The 22,304-nt window shown below is 38.8% G+C and overlaps 1 protein-coding gene across 4 annotated transcripts in view; it reads right to left on the minus strand.

The window, feature by feature from the left end:
* SLC25A21 (solute carrier family 25 member 21) overlaps window positions 1-22,304 on the minus strand; it is a 482,637-nt gene that overhangs the window by 270,257 nt on the left and 190,076 nt on the right. The window lies entirely within an intron of this gene.

A 22,304-nucleotide genomic window follows, 5' to 3' on the forward strand; every position in this document is an offset into this window, starting at 1 on the left:
ACATGGTTTCCAAACTACCCAATTTCACAGGTGAGTAAATTTTTTTAATCTACAAGATGAACATAGAGTTGCAAACTTTTTATTGTCAAACAAGGAAATTTTTAAAATTACCATCATCTACTCTCACAATTATTTAAAGAAAGAAAGGGAACTTTTAATAGCACAGGCATAGAAAGGACAGAATCTTAAAAATGACAGTTATTTAGACTGACTGGAATTAATTTTATAAAGATGTATTCTCTATTTTTCTTAGTTGACACAAACCAGTGAAGACTTCATTTGGATAGGCATGGGTTTAGGGAACAACATTTGGGAATCATTGATGTATAGCATAAAGTCTGTCGGTAAGCCTACCCTAAGGGCATTTTCTCTCTCCATTCCCCTTAACATTTTTCTCATACTAATTCTATTATAGAAAAAACTCACATTGTATCATATTCATTTATGTGTGTCCAGTAGACAAGAATAAGTCATCTTTTGACTCCTAACATAATAAATTCTGGGAGCCTTTTTATGAACGAGTGAATGGATAAATGGGAGAAGAAATCAGTGAAGGAAGGAAGGAAGGAAGGAAGGAAGGAAGGAAGGAAGGGAGAAATAAATAAAATCCAGGCACACCAAACACATTCAGTTCCATGGGTTAGCCTGTTTTTCTCTACCGTGGAGACTGACACTTCCTACAAATGCAGTACATGGCCGAGAGATCAAGTTCAACCTGCCACTGTACATATCTAGCACAATTACATGCGAAAATAGAATCAATTCAGAACGTCTGTTATGGGCTTTTGAGTTATTCAGATCTCATCACCTAAGACTGCATTTTAGAACCCCACAAAATGCTTCACTGATTATATACACTGCAGGCTGGGGAACCTGCATGGTTTCATTTTTGCCCATACTTTAGGTAGTCTTACTGCAGGTACAATGAATGCAGGGTAAACTTGGACCAATAAAAGAACAATAAAAGAAGGGCCACAATGAAATGAACTATTGTCTTCTTCCTTTCAAGTTCTTGTCAGTACAGCTATTAAAGCAGGAAACAGAGTATCAATTTGGCAGGGAGGGAGGTCTATTATTTGATGTTCTTAAAAATTCCTATATTCACATGTCTCTATGACTATCATTTCTGTAGATAAGCTTCTTAAAAGTTGGAATTCTTTATTAATGTTACTATTATATTATCACATGAAAATGTTCACTAAATAAGTGGTGGGATTTTCATCTTAAGTAAGCAGAAGTGACATCAGGGTTAGAAACCATAGACTAATGAAGTTTAGACCTCACAAAGTCCTACCATTTTCCAGGTATGTGGAGTTCAAACTGACAATTCTTGGAAATTCTATGCTACAATAGTTAAGGGTAGAACAAAACAAAACAAAACACTGATTCCATAACATCATAACAATTAATTCCAAAAAGATAAATTCCAAAATACAACACAAATGAATCCCATTTTTATCCAGTCCACAAGTGCATGGCCTTGGGCAAAAAGACTACACCTTCTATAGTTTGGACTCAGTCTCCAAGTTGTTATGTCTCAAGTATGAAGAACAGGATTTTCAAAAAAAAAAAAAAAAAACTTCTCTCAAATAACTATTTACAGAACATTTAGATCTGGTTACTCATCTATCACCAAGCTGTGGCTACCCAGTGTTCTCTAGATCCTTCAGTGGTGTTGTGGAATTTGATTTTTATCATTTTGCTATTCTATCTCTGCCTCTACCTATTTGGTTTTGAAGTGTCAGTTTCCTGTATTATGGTCCATGTCCAAACACTGCCCTTGGTTGTCAGGAGTTGAATGTCAGAAAATATTTGGTTAATTATACTAAGATATACTATAGGCTACTACTAATCAGCAATGTGTTTGACCTTTAAGATGTTTCTTAATCATCTTTTGAATTTCATATAAATACAGCAGGATACTTTTGGGCTACCTTGTGTAAATATCAGGCTGGACTAAATAACAAAGATTGCATTAATATTTCTATTTTGTAACCCGAAGCTCCAATTGTTTATAACATGCATATGGTGTAAACAGCTAATAAAATTGAGTCACAAACATTAAAGCACATATAAAGTCAGAAATATGGAATACAAAGGAAAAGTCAAAATAGAACACAACGGGATATAAAAGTTTGTAAGTGTTTAGCTCCAAACTGAAAATGTGAATATGTGCCTAATGAAAATATTCAATAGATGGCAAAACTAACAGAAAACTTTTAGACAATTTTGTTTTGTATGGCAAACAAATAACTAAATGTTAGTGTTCTTTACTAGTAGAAACTAATTTTGGTACAAAGATTTTTGGCATAAAATTTTTTCAGCATAAGACCATATAATTTGGGGCACCTGGGTGTCCAACTTCAGCTTAGGTCATGCTCTCTCACGGTTCAAGGGTTCAAGCCCCACGTTGGGCTCCGTGCTAACAGCTCAGAGCCTGGAGCCTGCTTCAGATTCTGTGTCTCCCTCTCTCTCTGCCCCTCTCCTGATCATGTTCTCTCTCTCTCTCTCTCAAAAATAAATAAACATTAAAAAAATTAAAAGAAAAAGACCTCATAATTCAAATACTGTGTTCAGTATTGTTGAGAATAGAAGGTATAAATCTATCATTTTGGAAATTATCACAATAGAGGGATTTATTAAGAAATATTTATTTACCACTTAAGCATTTTAATCATTCATATGGTTAAGAATTAAAAGTTATTAGATATTTAATGCATGTGTAAGTATCTACTCTGTAGCAGATACTGGGAAGAGAGAAAATAAATTGTGCATTGCTTGATTTTCCAACTGCCTACTGAACATCTTTACTTGCAGTAATTTGTTAAATAATATTCCAACTTTATTCAGCATCCATACTTTGTTAGAAATTAGGGATTCAAAGATGTGTATAAAACGATTCTGTAGAACCAGACTATCATACTGGTGTCCGGAACTGAAATTATCATGCCATCCCTGCTAAACCTGCTCCCATTTTTAACTGACTCTCCCACTCACTCAGTGGAAATGTGAAGGTCGATCTTGCTGCATCATCCCCAATAAAAAATGTCTCAGAACCTCTGATCTGACTTCTGTCTCATGTTTCTACTCACTGGCTCCCTCTTTCTCCATGTTCTTTTACAGGAGTTCTCTCCTCTCTCAGCAAGGCTTCCCAACTGCACCTTTGGTCTCTTTATTCTCCACCCCCTCCTAGAGAGTTCTTCCTTAGCACAGTTCTGATCAAGTGTGTTTCTGCTACAGACTTTAAATTCCTCCCTACTGACTAGGGAAGAAGGCCTGAATTCTTCAGCTTGGCCCCTGAAGGTCCTTATTGCTCTGGCCCCAACTTATGTTTCCATCATTTTCCAATTTCTTCACTTCTCCCCCTTGCCCTTCCTCGGTGCCTTCCTTCATTTTCCTTATGCTTGTCCTTATGCTTGCAATGGCTTCCCTTTACTTCATCCTGTTCTCCGGAGGTACAAGTCCTAGGCATTCTTTAAGATCAGCTTCAAATACTGACACTTCCGGCAAGTTTTTTGAGAGCCCTCCAGCAACAACTAATGATCCTTTCTGCATCTGCACCTCCCAATGCTATCTTTAACTTTCTAAGGATATGGTTCATATTCTGCACCTGTTTTATCTACTCCACTACTTTTTAAGCCATTTGAAAGTTCCTTGTCTGACATATCTTTGTATCTTCCTCAAAACTCGGCACAGTGTAGGCATTCAAACAATACTTATCGAATGTATGAATAAATGAAAGAATGAACAAATGAGTGAACAAAAAGTGACTAAAGATGGACATGGTAAAATTAACTTGTAAGGTGTAACAAGAAAGAATGTACAGCATTGCTCAAGAGGTTATAATAACTAGGTATAATGGCTGACATTATGAAATAAATAATTTATGCTAACTACCTGGAAAATTTTCCCAAAGGGATTACTTTTGTATTGTGATAATTTCCTACTTAAAGATGAAAGGAAATTATCACTTGGACTGATGCTAAAAGTTTTTCCTATTTTTCATTGTAAATCTGGAAAGGGCACTGTGGGGACAAGCCTATGTTGCCATTCAGATAGCCTGTTTGACTTGTTAGTCTCTTATATTTCTGGATTTTGTGATTTTATCTACAGGCATTCTCAGCAGCATCTCACCATTAATCATGGGAATTTTAAGTGTAGACACAGTAGAGATGACAAACCAAGATTAAAGATGTGTGATAAATGTGGTAAAAAAAAAATCCTCTTCTGCTTAATTTTTCACCTTTACCCATCAAAAATTGTACCTCTGGTAATGAATACTTAGGCTTAAGATTCTTTTCTTTTTTTTTTTTTTTTAAAGAGTAATCCATCTTGTGGAATGATATCTGTGAAACAACTTAAGAACTGTTGCCTGTAAAGGGGTGGGACATAGAAAACAGTTTCCACACCAAAAAAAAAAAAAAAAAAAAAAAAAAAAAGTACAGACTGTTCAAATCCCATCTCGTTTCTACCCTTTGGTGCTGGTCAATAAACTTGGTACCAGATATAAACAAAACATTCCATTCAACATTATGTCAACCTTCAGTGAAAAGGTCATCCATCACTGTACATTAACGTTCTGAGCACCTGTAAAATCTGATGTGCGTTCTTTCAGGCCATTTTTTTTCAACTTTGTGTCTGTCAGAGATACCCCCCACCATATATATATTATTTATGTTGGGAGTAGCTTTCTAAATGTCACCCAAATGAATTAGTATCATGCTGAGCCTCAGAGTTAAGAGAGTCGCCATGTGCATTTATGTGTTTTCTCTCCCTGAATACTGACACATTTATATCCTTCCCCCGTCTGCTCTGGCTTTGGCAGGGATGCATAGTACAAGCAGTTTATTTTACTATGACATGGTGACAAAATAGAACTTTATTTATGTGAAGCTGGTTAAAAATGCCCTGGCCAAAAAATATGACACCGGTTAAAGAAATCTAATAAAACCTCTTGTAGAAATGGTGTAAAGTATAGAGTTTTATTTGGAACTTAATGAGGTCAGTAATGCATACTGTACCTTACTGTGTCTACCAAATAACATCAGGCTAATGTTGCCAAATGCTTTTTTTTCCCAAAGCAGCCCAATCTCTGTTAATTTAGTCAGCCACTTTTAACTCCCTAGATCTCCCTCACTCCCTCACTCATTCCCGCATTCATTCATTTGCTCTTTTAACAAATAGAATATTTATCACATTTCTACTTCATGTAACTTGAGAGGAATTCCATTAGTTTTTAGATATATGAAAAAAGCATTTTTACCAATACTTCTGAGTTCCTTTAAAGGTCTCATTGGAAGTAATTCACTAATCAAGAGTTACCCATAAAAGCTGAATGAAAAGAAAAAAACCTGAAATTGGGTTTTGTGAAATTTTTGTGTTTAATGCCTTATCATCCAACAATTATTTTTTAGAATGACAGAACAGATATCCTCATTTATATATTGTACTATGTGGCTTGGCCATGGTCACAAAAGCAGCATGTGTAAATAATACCAAAAACAAAAGGCCACAATTCTTAAGCACCCTCAAGTTCATATCTCTGATGCACACAACCAACCAGAAATAAGAGTTGTTCACCCAAATTTGTATTGTATTTCAAAAGCACCACAGTGAAAGGCTGAATACATATTTAAATGATGCTGTCTGCTGCTCAAAGTATTTCTGACCCTTGCCTTTGAAATGATCACCAGAGAGCCTCTGTAGGTCACAAATGAAAGTCTATCTCGTTACTTTAAAGACATAGGACACTCTTCCATGGTCGTCATTTCCCTCCCCTACTTTCTTATCTTACCTCCTGTTTCCTTCTCATCCCTGGGACCCCTACTGCTGGCAAAGATCCAGAGACTCAAGGAAGGGGCAAGCTTGAAGAGACCCTAGGAAGCAAGAGGTACCTTCCTTAGCATTCACCAGGATGCCTACGGGAAGTGTTCAAAGCTGATGCCAGAGGAAAAACTGGCTGACCTTGGGCTAGAACCCTGAGTTCCTATCCTGGTTTGCTTACTAACATGCTACATAACCTTAGATAAAGGAATCTACCTCTCTGAGTTTTAATCTCCTGATCTATAACATAAATTGGCTGGGTGTGGGATGGGGTACCACAGGCAATCTATCCATCCTTCCTGCCTCCCACTTCTATGTCCTGACAGTATCCTATCCCCAGAGAAGCACCAATAGAAAGAATCTTCCATCAACCACAACTAAAATGACATAAAATCCCCAAATCTGAGAAGCCAATCACATTGCCTGAACAAAATTTAACTTTGGTTAGGATTTCAAATGCAACTGCCAGTATAAATATCACATTAAAACACCAATACCTCTGATGAGAAAAAAATGTGCCTGCCAAATGATTTCTCTTTCAACATATTCATTATGCTTACCTCAACAATTAGCATTAGCATAGGTTTCTGACGAGGTCATGAAAGTAGTTTTATTACACAGAACTTGTTCTTATAATGGTATTCATTTATATTGAAGTTTGTTTATGTTTCATTTATATATATGTACTTACATATTATATATATGTATATACACACACACACACACACACATATATACACACATATATATTCTGGGTAACTGTAAGCAAAAGTCTAATCTTTCCATTAGAAGTGATAAAATAGAGTGTTGATGAACCTGAACATGGGTTCATCAGGTACCAGGTACCATGTACCTGGGTTACACGGTAGGAGAGAGCAAAGGAAGAATATCTTCAGAAATTACTTTTTTATTTATTTTATTTTATTTTATTTTTTACGTTTTAATATATGAAATTTATTGTCAAATTGGTTTCCATACAACACCCAGTGCTCATCCCAAAAGATGCCCTCCTCAATGCCCATCGCCTACCCTACCCTTCCTCCCACCCCCCATCAACCCTCAGTTTGTTCTCAGTTTTTAATACAAATTACTTTTTAAAGCTCATTTTCAGAGCACCTGGGTGGCTCAGTCAGTTAAGCATCTGACTTCGGCTCAAGAGAGGTGTCTCAAGACCTGGTGTCTCCCTCTCTCTCTGTCCCTCCCCTGCTCGCATTCTGTCTCTGTCTCTCTCTCAAAAATAAATAATAAAACATTAAAAATTTTTTAAAAATAAAAAAAAAATAAAGCTCATTTTCTACTCAGCTATTAGGCCTTTATTATACACATAAACAGCTACTGAGGATAATTCAACTAGGCCATTTCCAGATGTGTTTGCCCAGACAGCCAAACTATTAAAACACCTATCGCTGCCTCCATCACCTCATATTGCCTAACTGCCTGGGTGCCATATGGCACAAACAAGTAACCATGCCCAGCTCTCTAAGACAGACAACTACACAGAAACACAACTACAGATTCAACAACAATTTTATATTTTATGTCATAATCAGTGCACACGTTTATTTCACATGAGGGCAGAAAAGCAAGTATAAACAAAATTTCATGATTTCAAAATCACTTAAGAAAGTGTTCTTTTAGAAATCTCAAAGATTGGACTCTCTTGAAGTCTTCCTTCAGGTATATGTTTTATTACGGCCCTTTACGCCATGAACACCAAGCCATAGTTCAGAGGCAAGCTTCCTGACATCACAGAGATCTTAAGAGTTATCATTGACTGTGCCTTCGGGGAACTAGCCTTGTCATTAGGTATTGAGGCTTTTCCCAGATATGGGAGACTGGCACTTTCCTCCTCTGAAATACTCAGATTCACATGCGCACGTGTGTAGATATATACATACACATGCAACGGAGCCAGAGGAAAGAGGACGCTGAGTGAGGCCACTTGGTTTTCAAGAGCTTATGAGGCGACCATGCAGATGAATCAGAACAGAGTGGACAGAGCCAAACCACATGAAGGAAGCCCCTAGCAACAAGACCATGCTCCCAAACTTCTGCAGCCCACTTCTTGTTACATTGGCACTCTTCTTCGGGCCTGTTTGTTTAAACCGTCTTGCTAAACTGTGCATATTGACTCCACAGACTCTTGGCCTTTTAACCGCCCGGTAAATAAATGATTCTACAGTACACAAACATGGACTGAAGGGAACACTATCATGTGCTTCTTGTAGTTGCTCTATCAACTGAGAATGTCCTACGAGGGAGGCCAGGGTGTGTGCCATGGATTCAAGGCTTCATTTTGCTTTCAGTGGGTGTTGCTGCCATCACAAATGCGCCCCACTTTTCCATGGTACCCTGACTGAGGGCAGCTGGCCCAACACTTCCTCTTCCAACCACTGCCCACTCTTCTCCCTTCCTCCCTCCACCAGGAATCTATGATGGAGTGAAGGCCAGTAGAGTTGACTGCCTTAACTGCCAGATTCCAGCCTCTTTGTATTGGACCCTACTCACTCAAATCAGGATATTCTCCTCTCCACTGTTTCTAAAAACAAACCTCAAGAACCGTCTTTAAATATTCTAATCCTCTATAATCCCCCACTGACTACAAGTGGAGGAGGTGATGCTTCACCTGCTTTTATAACCTGAGAAAATAAGGTCTCCAAACCCGGGCATGCCCAGTCACTGCCTGTGTTTCCCAGGGTAACACTGGTAAAGTAAACTCTCCACAAAGTCAAAGAGATGGAGAATAAAAGGCATATGCCACCAACTGACCCGAAACACCTATAGAAAAAAAAGGAAGGGCAACCCAATGTTTTGCTCATTTTCATCTTTAGATCTTTGTTTGAACATTCTGAATCAAGATTCCATAATTTAGACCACAATTCCTCTGCCAAGTGTCACTAAACAGACCAATACAGGATGGATGTTCCAGTACCTAACTGTAATAATATAATCAGTGACCCAGAAGCAGTCTGAGCGTCTACCTTCTCCTGAAATGGTCAGGCAAGAGAAAAGGCAGCACACTGGAGAAAAGATCATTGACCTCAGAGCCAGGAGAAATGAGCTGGAATTCTCCTTCTACCACTTGCTGATCATAAAATGTCCAGCAGATCACTTAACTTCTCTGGCTGCTAGGTTACCCATCTCTCTAATTAGGTTAATAATATTCTCCCTGTTTCTCTTCAGGACTGTCTAAGCATCATATGAGATGAGGTGGGTGTGAAACCCACAAAAGCCCAAGGTGGAGAGGTCCATAGGTGTGCCTTTTCTATTTTGTTTTAACTTAGAAGAAAAAGTTGGAAACTAGCCATTTAATCCAAAATATGCTAGGTGTTCACATGACCATAATCTATTTCCACTGGCCGATTTATGTCATTCCCACTGTTAGTCTTGTGAATCCTATTCCAATCTAATTACACCTTTTACCTTTCAGTAATTTGACCACTTAACCACACACAGACAAGTGTTTGTGAATGAGAAGGCTCTCTGGAATATATAGTATGACAGTGGAGAACAAACCAGGATTGAGAAAATTTGCTTTCATAAAACAGAACTAGATTTTTATGTTTGGGGCTAGTGATGAGGAGAAGAGGGTAAGTAGAGATAATACTAGAAAAATTCCCATGTTTTTCAAATCATAAAAATAATTATTTCTATTTCTCAAGAGTGCCTTTTTTGGTATAATTTTCCTATCTTATAATACAGGCTCTGTGCTGATGCCATTCTCTTATCATCCCTTTGCTTTTTTGTACGTTATCCTTCTTGCCACAACTTGGCACCTGAGTCCTTTCCATCCCTCCCTCCCATGACCCTGTCTCCCTGAAGATGGCCTCACCATTATTCTCTGGTTTCTTTCCTGGCCTGTACCTTTACGGCAAATCCCTCTAGAGTGAGAAATGCAAAGCTGTGGGCTGTAATTATATGCACAGTCCTGCTCAGCAGCACCAAACACAGTCACGGCCAAAATAAGCAAGAAAGTCCATGGGAACACCTATCTAAACACCAGTGGTGATTCCACTCTCCAAGCCACCCGAGCATAGAGCCATTCTGATTATATGTAACTCCTGCCTTTTGCCAGTAATCAGAAAAGAGGAAGGTTCACACACAGTATAGAACACAACACCTAATTGCTCATATGGAATTCTGACAGCAATAACGTTGTCATCACTGTACTAGTTTTTAAACTAATCACAATCTGTTAAGGTGAGGAGGTTTAAGATGATGGTTCTTAAACTTTCATGTGCAAGAGTACCTGAGTGAGTCTGTAAAAACCCACCCCCAGAGAATATGATGCTGAAGGTCTGGGGTAAAACCTGGGGAGCTATATAGCTTTAGCAAGGCTTCCCCCGGTGTTTCTGATAAAGGAAGTCGAAGGGCCACACTTTGGAAACACTGCTCTACAAGGTCTGGAAGATCTTTTAAGACGGGATGGTTCTAAGAGAGTCACTTTGGCTCTGGGCCTGGTGCTGACCCTTACTCTTGTCCTGCAAGCTCACAGGCCATACTCCTTCCTCCCATCCGTGCTCCATTGCTGGTGAGGAGTAGACGACAGCTCTCCAGTTGACACCCAAAGCTACAGCCTATGTAGGGGGAGAGCCCGGGAAACAGGAGTCCTTCCAGAGTAACGAAACAGTGCCTTATGAATGCCCTCTGCACATGAATGCTATACCAGAAGTGGACAGGCACATCACCTTCCTAGAGTTAAAGAGATGAGTATTTCCTGAACCCCTACTCTAAACTCCTTGAATAGGCCAGATGCCAAGGCAGTTGTAGGAGCTATTTCCAGGACAGACATGTTACCTCATTCCTGTATGTCTCACAACATAATCTCACATAGAAACAATGATAGAAGGAGAATTAGAGCCTCAGGCCAGCATACAAATGATGCCATATCTTAGAAATATTTCAACTCCATCTACACAGTCCCAGTCTCAGATCTCATCTTTTTTTAAAAATTTTTTTAGCATTTATTTTTGAGAGACAGAGAGAGACAGAGCATGAGCAGGGGAGGGGCAGAGAGAAAGGGAGACACAGAATTGGAAGCAGGCTCCAGGCTCTGAGCTGTCAGCACAGAACCCGGTGTGGGGTTCGAACACAGGAGCTGTGAGATCATGGCCTGAGCCGAAGCCGGACACTTAATGGACCGAGCCACCCAAGGCGCCCCTCCTTATCTTTTGCCTGGAGAATTGCAGCAGCTCTCAAGGTGGGTTGCTGTCTCCACTCTCTCCTACCACTCATCCTTTCACTAGCTTGCTTGCAAAGTTATTTTTTCTCACACACAAATTGTTTATTAGTGTCAATATCCTTGTTTCTGCCTAGTAGGCTCCATGCCATTCCTTAGCATAATGTTTTTAAAACACAATCAAGTAACATCAAGTTTAAATCAGTAGCTGAAATACCTGGAAAATAACCAAAAAAGTAGTAACGGTGCATGTTTTACCCGAAAAGGAATCTAGAAATTACTCCCCACTTGAATGAAAGATAACAGAATGACATGTACCCATCCAGCTTCTCTTGCCTCTAAGGACAGTAGGCTCTTTTTAGGAGTTAGAGGTACCCAACACAATCAAATTCACTTTAAATAATTTATAATTTTAGTACTTTCCTTGATTCTAGAATTTGGGGTAGAGGTAACAGATGTGTTGTTTTGACTGAGCCAGAAATTTTCTTTTTTGTAGTGGCGTAGAACTATTAATACGAATAGCAGTAATTTTAGTTTTTGGCAGAAAAATTATTGTGAGATCTGAGTTGGCAGTCTTCAAGTTTTTATTTTATTATTCCATACTCTTTTTTTTTTTGAGTTATTTAAGAGGTTGAAAGAAAGTCAAAATGTTCCAGAAATATTTTCCACTTTCTTTTGGTTACAAAATAGGCCCCCTTTTCCATCAAAGGTTAGTACATATCCCCTCATAGTATATTAAAGTGGTTAAAGAAACTATAAGTGAAAAAGCCATTAAGCTTATTCTATTTTAAAAATTTCCCCCTTTTTCCTGTTTTATTCCCCAAAGTCATGAAAATGCTGTTTAGATCATGTGAACAGAGGATCTAAAATGGCCCTCCCCAGATTACAGTGATTCTAAACAGCATGTTAGTGAAGAAGGTATTTACGGCTGACAGAGTAATGGGAAAATTTACATTTTAAAATAATAGATTATTCATGCAGCAACCATAATAGCTCTCTATCTGCCTTCAGCACAAAGATATAGGAGACCATGCATGGGATTGTGAGAAAAAGAGACAGCTGAATCAATGTGTATGATCACCCAGGCCATTCTACCTGTATTCTGCATCCCCTTGGTCGAAGGCATGCTTTGACGCCTTGTTAATGGAAAACGAGGCTGCTACAACCTTTAACCCTGCCTGCAAAATGAGCTGCCAAAGGTTCATGCAGAGAAGTGCATCCACCCTCACTGCAAGCCAGGCCAGCTTGTTCCAACTTCACAAGCCTGCTCACAGAGTGCCAGGAGCATCCGGTGACCCCTGGTTACAGGGCACAACTCAAAGGGACCATAGATGGAACATCATTGTTTTCTCTGTGAAAAAAGTAGCTAACTGAAGTGGAGTGACATTCAAAAGGCTCGGTGAATAATGGCTTCTCCTGTCTAGTAGGTTTGCTGCATTCCAAATTCCACAATACTCTTCTCCATCTCCCCCTCAAAGCCTCTTTTTGAAATTGCACTTTTGCTGTGTTTGCAAAGGCTACTCAGTAGCTTTCATTTTTCAAAGCTTCTTACACACATATATAATTTCCTAGTCTAAGTTCATGAAAAACCAAAATGGGTGAATATATTTTTAAATGAATATAGTTTTATTACATTCTCATAAATACTAATTACCATGGACTCAAACCAAATACCAATAAAATGTGTCTAAGTATATGCGTCCTAATTTGTGAATCAATAGCTTGTTTGCAATCAGCAAATTGGGTATAAGCCAATGCAAATGAAATGCTTGGCAACTCTTCTCTGCAGCGAGTTCTCCATATTTGTATTACTTCATTTGCTCAGAAAACCCTTCCTGTATGGAGTCTACAAAGTGGATCCTTCATGTATGTTCACAAATTCTTAATTTAATGGGGTCCACATGACCATTCTCTGGGTGAGAGCCATTGCAGAATACCTCCTTCAAGTGTTAATCTTGAGGGTGGAACAGGCTGGAATCAGGAGCGGTTTTGTAGCCACATTAGAGACTTGGTTTGCAGCCTTTGAACAAGTCACTTATATCCATGGGAAGCAGTTTCCTCAGTTATAAAACAGGAAGAATAATCCTGGGAATAACACACTAATGTGAGTTAAGCTCTTAAAGATCCTCTCGTGAGAGGTGCAGTAAAAGGACAAAGAAATATTATTGGTACCTTGTCAACACTCAAACAATACTCTGAGGTCTTAAGAAAAAGGGAATGTAAATAAAAGTAGAATCAGTGCCTGCAGTATCATCACGTAACCCCACTCAGGGTGCTCACCCAGAACTATAATTTAATTACATGTTTCAAGACGAACATTCAACATGAACAGATCTATTCAGCTTTATTATATCAGAATTTCAAACTTGCTTGGGATAGGGAGGGTAATGATTTTCTTATATCTGTCTCATCAGTTTAGTTCCTATTTGTCTCATTAGTTTAGTTTGATTTTTCTATCCATGTGGATGTTCTGTAACTTGAGAAAAGGCTTTTCTAAGTTACTCAAAAGAATGAATGATTCTGGTTGAGCTCTGACTTTGTCTTCCATTTATTTACTCCAGGTTCAATTTTTTTTAAATTTTTTAACATTCATTCATTTTTGAGAGACAGAGACAGGTTCAATTTTAAATGCCTATGGTTACCTTCACAGGATATGGATCAATGCCAGCAGGTGTACTGGCATTTGATTTGATTCTTTTTGCAAATATTTGTTTGCTTTGCTTCCCTTTTGGAATGCTCAGAATTGATCAACTTGAAAGTAAACTGAAAATGCTCCCTTGTGATCCTGCCCTATGGAATAGAATTATGCTTTAAATCAAAGGACATCATACTTCATATCTCAATCGCCACGACTTTCCACAAAAACAACAAATTCACAATTGCACAATTATTGTCCAACTTTTCCACTTTACTAAATTTGAAATCTTAAGCTCTATTCTTTTTTAAAATAAATTTCCTCTTGGGGCGCCTGGGTGGCGCAGTCGGTTAAGCGTCCGACTTCAGCCAGGTCACGATCTCGCGGTCCGTGAGTTCGAGCCCCGCGTCAGGCTCTGGGCTGATGGCTCAGAGCCTGGAGCCTGCTTCCGATTCTGTGTCTCCTTCTCTCTCTGCCCCTCCCCCCTTCATGCTCTGTCTCTCTCTGTCTCAAAAATAAATAAAAACGTTAAAAAAAATAAAAAAAAATTAAAAAAAAAATAAAATAAAATAAAATAAAATAAATTTCCTCTCAACTAGATTAGTGTATCTTCATTTGATATTTACAGAGTATTCTTATGATCTCTAACATTCCAATGTTTAAATAATTTCATTTTGGTTTTGGTATATAAATACACACAAACTATATATAGATATACTTTCCAAATAAGAACCATAGCATTCCTATCTATCTCTATCAGAAATAAAAGTATTCTGGATCAAGTCCAGTATTTTTTTGAGTGCACTAGACCAGAAATATTTTCCTTCTGGGTTTATTCTCTACTCCGTCAATCTGATATAATCCCATTAAATTATGACAAATAATGTTTATATTCTTATGAAAATATATTTTAATAAGTGAAAATATAATATTTTCATATAGCATTTAAAAATAAAAAATCACAACCTATAAGAGAGCCCTGACCATCTGAAAATATTTGTAAATATACTTTTGGCTTGGGATAAGAAATACATAGAACTGGGGTGCCTGGGTAGCTCAGTCAGTTAAGCGTCCGACTTCAGCTCTGGTCATGATCTCCCAGTTTGTGGGTTTGAGCCCTGCGTCAGGCTCTGTACTGACAGCTCAGAGCCTGGAGCCTGTTTCAGATTCTGTGTCTCCCTCTCTTTGCCCCTCCCCTGCTCACATTCTGTCTCTCTCTCTCAAAAATAAATAAACATTAAAAAAAAAAAAAAGAAATACATAGAACATAAGAAAGTGGATGGCTCGGAGATGTCACAATCATGAGGAACAGCCAAATCATCATTTTTTAAAATGTCTATCTTTTTATTTTGAGGGAGAGAGAGTGTATCTGTGTGCATGCATGAGCGGGGGAGGGGGGGTATGGCGTGGGGAGAGAGAATCCCAAGCAGGCTCCACGCTAACACAAGAGCTTGATCTCATGAACCATGAAACCAAGAATCATCGCTTAACCCACTGAGCCACCCAGGCGCCCCTCAAATCACCATTTTTAAGGTGGCTTCTCTCTTCCCTCTGCTCTTCTGCTTCATCTGCTACTCCAAAGAAACATTTCAAGAAAGTGTCCAACAAAGAAGAGGGAGGAGGTTGCCCATCAACACAGTGACCTATGACTTCACAGAACTTCACAGACATTCCAACAACTGCTCACTATTTCCACTACAGAGAATGGATCGCCAAGCAATGTGAAAACAAATTAGTGGAAATTCCTGAATTGATTAAAGAACTTGTTTAAGAGTCTTGTATGAAGAAGAGCCCTTGTATGTCCTGGAGTGGACTGAGCACAGCCTGGCCTAATGTCCCAGTTGATCAACAGATCAGTGTCAAGATCTTATCAATTCCTTGCTTTCCTTATAGGATGTGTTACTGTTTCTCTTCTTGTATACACACCATACTCACACTCCAGCTTACTAATGTTCCACTCCTCCGACATTCAAACCAACTATTGTCATCTTCCCTGAGCAAGAAAATGACTTCTTGAACTCTGCAGTTTAAAAAAAGTTAGCAAATCAGAGCATCAGAACTCTTCCCTCTAATAAGATTCTGAAATTCTAAAACAAAAGTTTCAACTTGGAGCCCTTCTGGCTGGAGGATTGGCAGGACCAGAGCTTTATCCCTGAGTTCCTCCTCTCCTGGCATCTCCTTCAGGAGCCCTTGCAGGGATTTCACAGGGAAGGAAAAATCTCTTAATTTGGCAACAAGAGGAAACTTCAGTGTGAACTTTTATTTCCCTAAATATTTAATTCCTTAGTTCCATCTAAACACAAGTAAATAAAATGTACCTACTGTCACTCCTAAATCTTGTAAGAAATAGTGATTTTTCTTCCTTTTGAAGAGTGGGTTAATTTTAGAATGAAATCATAAGATTTATGGGCTACAGATCTGTATAAATCACCACTAACTGAGGGTCAGTTACATTTTTGTCCTTCATGATTCCACAGATCTGACCCTCCTCTGAAATGGACAAATTAGACTTTTCTCTCTTTTGTGATTCTCCCACATTCCCACAAGTGAACATTTTCTTCTCTGGTTTTTGTTTGATGTTCCCTCAGGATGACAAGCATCCAGAGGCAGGGATCTTGTCTATGTTAGTCATCTCTACACAACACCAAATGAGTGTCTTAAACACACATTAGTGCATGGTAACCATTGTTTCATAGGGTTATTTGAAATATGTATACTCATTTGATCTGAAAATGCTGACATTTTAAATATCCATTAATTATGAACAACCTCTCTCACACACAAAGGGAATAGTTGCCATATGTTACCAGAAGTAGGTAACTAGCTTTGCTCTTAAAAGGCAACTCACATTATGAATGCTGTGTGTCTATTTATGCCTTTGAAAAGGATATAATAACAAATTTCTGCTTTCCTAATGATATATAAGTTAAATATCTACTGTATCCAGCAGCAACAAATAGGCATTGAGAGATGGGCACTGGAAATGCAAATATGAGGACTGACAGCCATTGTCCCTGCCCTTTAGGACCTTGCGATTGGGGTGGGGAGGACAGGCATTTGTGCAATGGTGTGTGTGTGTGTGTGTGTGTGTGTGACATAGTCCTTCGTTATGCTAAGCATGAGAAAGGCATCCATCAATTGGTCACTCAAACAAATGCTATCAGGGAAGGGACATTGTCCTATGAGCACTTCGAGTTGGCAGCTTTGACCTAAGCCAGAAGGTGAGGAGGGCTTCCCCAAAAATGAGTAAGCAGCTAAGAAGACAAAACAAGGAGGGAAGAGCATACACAGCTGAGGGAAGAGTGTATACAAAAGCTCTGTAGCAGGAGGGAGCTTGGCAAGCACGAGGGCCTGAGAGAAGGCCAGGGAGGAATAATTTCTTAACATGAGGTAAAGTGAAAATGTTTCTGAAGGCAAAAAAGGTCAAGCAAACTTTGAAGCCACTTCTTCTGCTGTTCGTCCACATGCAACCTGACTCTCTTCCCTCACAGCCCTTCTCCGGCACTGACAGCACAGCTAAGCCCCTGGTCTGAGGTGGGAGGTCCTGCTGATTGACAAGCAGTCACTGGTGAGACACAGTCAGTCATTCCTGACAAACCTAGGTTATTATTAAATGTAGTGGAGCAGTGAATTCAATGGTTAGAAACGGAACGGAGAGCGCCTGAGAAACACGGTGAGGCAGCCTAGAGGAAAACCACCTCCATGGAACAGGAAGTCTTTTCTCTTTTCAGAGCATCATCCATCATGCTGGGGGAAACGGCAGGAACGTAACCTACTACTTCTTAATAGGCTTCTGCACAGAGAGTGGCTTTGAAGCAGCAGCTGCCCACAGTAAATTTCACTGACCCTTAGAGCCTTTCCCCAAGTTTTCCAACTGTTTTGTCTCCTGAGCTGCAGCTCAGTGTTGGGTCCAAGTTACAGCACCTGACAAAACTAAGGAGCCTCCACCGTATGAGAATGGAAAGCGTTCAGCGATGTTGTCTTTTCTGTGCTACCCCAACAGTGAGACATGATGCCATTCCATCTGGCTATAAAGTGTATTCTTTCCCAGGGAGAAGAAACTCAGCAAGGGATTTTATTTTAGGGTCTGGTATTTTACTGTACATATATCAAAGGAAGTACAGTGAAATATAGCCCAATCCCTAGATAAGGCAGCCAGGGGGTCAAGTCTTCTCAATAAAGCAGAATTAATAAGTCTAATAAGAACAAAGCCCTGTAGAGTTCATTCAGACTGGATTTTGTTTTAATTATGAAGTGGCAGACACATAAAAATCAAAGGATGGTTTCAGAAAAAAGTACTGTCGGAAATAAGAGTAAATCTGAAAACTCAGCCTTTTCCTCTGTTGAATAATTCTCATAACAGTTCCAAACTTTGGGCAATATGATTCTTCGGTGTAAAACAGACAAATTAATTACGTAAATAATTATGTGGTCTTTGATGCACAGGGTTGATGTTCCAGGCCCTTGCTAATAGAAGCCTATGTGTTGAGCTGCTTCTCTGGGAGTGGGAAGAGGTGTGTGTAGCCCTTACTACCCTATCTTATGATCTGGTTCCCAATGTGGGCTGCAGAAGGCCTTTGTGAAATGAGGGACTGTACCACAGTGAATCACTTGACACTTGGGGCCTTAATTCACACTCTGGTTTTTATTATCACAAATTAAGCTGAGTATTAGGGACCAGGGAAGTCCTAGACTCTCACTTTTATACTTCGATTCTTCCATTCTAAGCAGGCAACAGAGGAGGATGCAAGCGGGACGATTTGGGTGGTACAGGTTTTGAGCCATGTCCTCACAGGTGAAATGCTTCTCAGGTACTTTAGAGGCTCAGGACAGAGGAAAAGCAGAAAGTGGGGCCAGGCTCCGGTTTCTATTGTCTCTGACTACCTTGAGCAAAGGTCCACATAAATTCCTATAAAGTCACACAATTGAACATTTACCTAATGAAGCCATCTCCTTTGGATTCCTATCACTGTTCTTAGTCACGAAAATCTCAGAAGAAAAAAAGAAAAGATGCATCAGTGATTTTTTTTACTTTGGAGAGAAATTCTTAAAATGCAGCTAACTCAGTGGGATTGTAACCATCACCATAATAACGATTATCATGATGACTGTCAGTTGAGCAAAGACTATATGCCAAACACCTTTCACATCTTCTCTCCTTGAGGCTGGAAACCCTCTGTTGTTCAAGTGGTATGCCCAGAGTAGGTGTTCAAGAAACATTTGCTGATGGAATCATGAATACATGGGTGAGTCTAAGAGCATAATTCACTTGTAACAAGCATAAAAGTTACTGAGTCAAGATCATGACATGGCATGTATATACCTTTAGGCCAACTTCAAAGTAAAGGAAATGCCCAATTAATTTTATATTTTAATTACTAGTATAATAAACCAACTAATTATGCACTAATATGAACCAATAACTATCAGAGAATTAAGCCAACAATTACTAGTGATGACTAAAGCATTACTATAGCATTACTAATTAGCACTTTATTTCCATAGGCTGAGTCAAAAGTGAAATAACAAATCAGTTTAGGGGAAAGAAAGTACCAGATGTATGTAGATCCTAAGCACTAACATTATGTTCTAGAGATTCAAGACAGATGCCACTCCATGTCTATGTAGATTGAACCATGTGAAATTGCTGTTTTTGTTAAAATGTCCCCAAATTAGCAGTTTCATACGGCTCAACTTAATATTTTCATGTAAGTATCCTTGTATTGAACTAAAAGTAAAGGTAACAGATTACAATGGGTTAGGCATATTACTAATATACCACTCTTTGGAGAGATTTAAAAGAAATTATGTTAAAATTTCCAGCTTGTTTACATTTATTTGGACTATATATATTCACTTGTACTTTCAACATTCACACATTGAATATATTTGATCAGTCCCTGCCCATAAGTACTTGAAGATATCTTTACGAGGAGACAAATATTTAAGCAAATAAAGTTCTTCAAGATATTTAAACTTGAGGTAACTATGTAAGCTCACCAGGTAAGGCAAACTGAAATGAACCTTACCAGTCCTTTTAGCCTTTCTCCATTAATCTATATGTGACAATACAATCCCTTTTGAGGGATTCTGTCCCACTCTCTTCCTCAAAGTGCAAGTCCTGGTTGGGAAAAGAAAGTCCTGAGTCTTGATGTATTGCAAAAATTAAGAAACATGGGCTGTGAATATTGTGTTTAAAAAAGAAAACAAATAAGTGGGGATACTGGACATTATATATATATATATATATACATATATATATATATATATATATATGAAGTGCCAAGCATGTATAAGGCATTATTCTGGTCCTCACGGAGACCATAAGAATAAGGTAAAGGGTGCTTCCTCATGGAAGGATACCCATGGGTCCCTTACGGACCTAAAATTCTAGCCAAAGAGAAAGAAAGAAACATAATAAGCTATAAGGGTAGGTAAAGGCTGATAGACTAGAAAAGAGAAATAAGTAAAGTGAAGACTGGCCAGCAGGCAGAGGAGGCAACATAGCAGAATCAAGGATGGCTTTACAGAGAGGTGGAATTTGAGTAGGCTTTGAAGAACAACCTGTATCTTGGCAGGCAGAAGCTGGGGAGGCAGGCTTAAAGAGTCCAAAGCAAAAGAGACATGAAAAAAATGCAACAGAAAGAAACTTAAGGGCAGAGCAAGTTCGGAGAAATCCAAAATGCCTGGAGTATGTGAGTAGGGAAGGCATGGAGGAAAGGATGGGAGAATAAACAGGGCTACAATGTGGAAGATCCTAACCATCAAAAAAGCAGTCAAATTTATTCTGAGAATATAGAGAAGCACTGAAAGACTTGGGGCAGAAATAAACAACAGTGGGAGCCACACTTGAAGAAGGAAGTTCTGGCAGTCATGTGGATGTGGCAGGAGGCAGGGAAGCTGAGGCTGGTACATGTAGTGGTGGTGATGGTAATGGCAGGGAGATGAGTTATAAGTCAGGAACAGTGGAGGACAAGAGGAGGTGCTGTGTGCAGTGACATGAACATGGAACTGAGCAAATTGATGTAAGAAACATCCTGAGGTCAATGTAATGGAATACGGTGACCACTTGAATGTGGGACAAGAGGAAGAGGGATAAGGTGAAGAAAAAAACAAATTTGCAGGGTAGGATGACTGAGTGGTTCCATTATGAAACACAGGGACATGATGAGTTTATAGCACTGGAGGGATACTGATATATGGATATTCAATAGAGGATGAGGAAGACAGGTGTGGGTTCAGGAGAGAGGTGAGAGCCAATCTCGGAGTCCATCTCCTAGAGTTGAAAAGTGACTGATTCACTGATTCAGAAAATATCCTATAACTAATAAGAAGAAAAGTTTTCATTAGGAGAATTAAAGTATGATAAATTAAAACATACAGTTAAACAGATCCAATTGGATTGCAAAGTAAGTTTTAAAGATCAAAGAAACAAAGTAAATAGAGAAATAAACTGAGAGCTCACAGGGAAAGAGGAAAGGAAATGGGGCAAGGGAACACACTTAGAGAATAAAGATCAGGAGCCTAACTAGGACCGAAGAAGGAAGTATGGCAAATCAAATTTTCAAGTCCAAATTTGCAAGGATGAAGTCAAATGTGGTGCTGAATTAAGAAAAAAAGCTAAGAATGGGTAAGACTTTCTTTGAGACTGCTTTATACCTTAGGCTACATATGGGGGGGGGGCGGTGGAATAGCAGCATTTTAATAAGAGGATTTGACAAACTCCAAAGGAGTTGAGTGGAAGTGAAATAAAAGGACACTGGGATGGGCTCACCAGAAATATTTGTCTGAAAGATAGAAGGAGATTTGTTTTTCCAGTGTTACGTAAACGAATCACCAGTATTTAAAGTTTACTGACTTGGTAATGCCAACTTCTAGAATGACTTAGACATTAACAGACGTGCTCCTGCATTGTTTCCATACAAAGGTGGTGACTGCCTTTTCTTGTTAGAAACATGAGTCACACTTTCTCTTAAATATCCCCTCTACTCCTCCCTTTTTATTTGGTAATACAATTCTGAAAGAGTGGCATGTACCAAGACCTTCATTTTGGTAACTCTTCTACTTTTGAAAACCTGTCTTAAAAAACGGAAGGCACATGTAAAGAAGACAAAGTCTGAATAGTTTCTTTCACACCTCTGTCTTTCCCTCTTCCATTTTACTCTGTTACCTGATCAATGATGGAGCCTTCTGAAGACATTCCAAGACAGTATACAGAGTCCTGCGGTCTACTTGGAAATCGTACAGATAACATTTGAAGGGAGATACCCTGATGGTTTTGACTGGAATATTCATATAAACTTTTAAAAGAGATGAGTGATAGAGCTAATCCTTATCTGTAAGTTTTCAATTTATATTGTTCCTGCCCATGTACAAAACCATGTTTTTTTCCGACAATAGTTTTGGGTTTTTGTTTTTGTTTTTGTTTTGCACTGAGGGGTATAAAGGAAAGCAGAATTCTTTTATCATGATTTTTGCTTCAGCAACTTTGGGACAAATTAGAAGTCCTAAACTGTGGTGCCAGAACAAACCAAACAGAAGGCACACGTATTGTTTCTTTTTTTTCTACTCACATTCAGTGGCTGCTGAATATTCTGAAAGCTTCTATTTCCTGAGCCTCCAAATACTTTGCTATGAAAAATTACATACCCTAAAAAATTGGGCCAT

This window comes from Leopardus geoffroyi, chromosome B3 (genome assembly GCF_018350155.1).
Source record: "Leopardus geoffroyi isolate Oge1 chromosome B3, O.geoffroyi_Oge1_pat1.0, whole genome shotgun sequence".
In the NCBI taxonomy this organism is placed as follows: Eukaryota; Metazoa; Chordata; class Mammalia; order Carnivora; family Felidae; genus Leopardus; species Leopardus geoffroyi.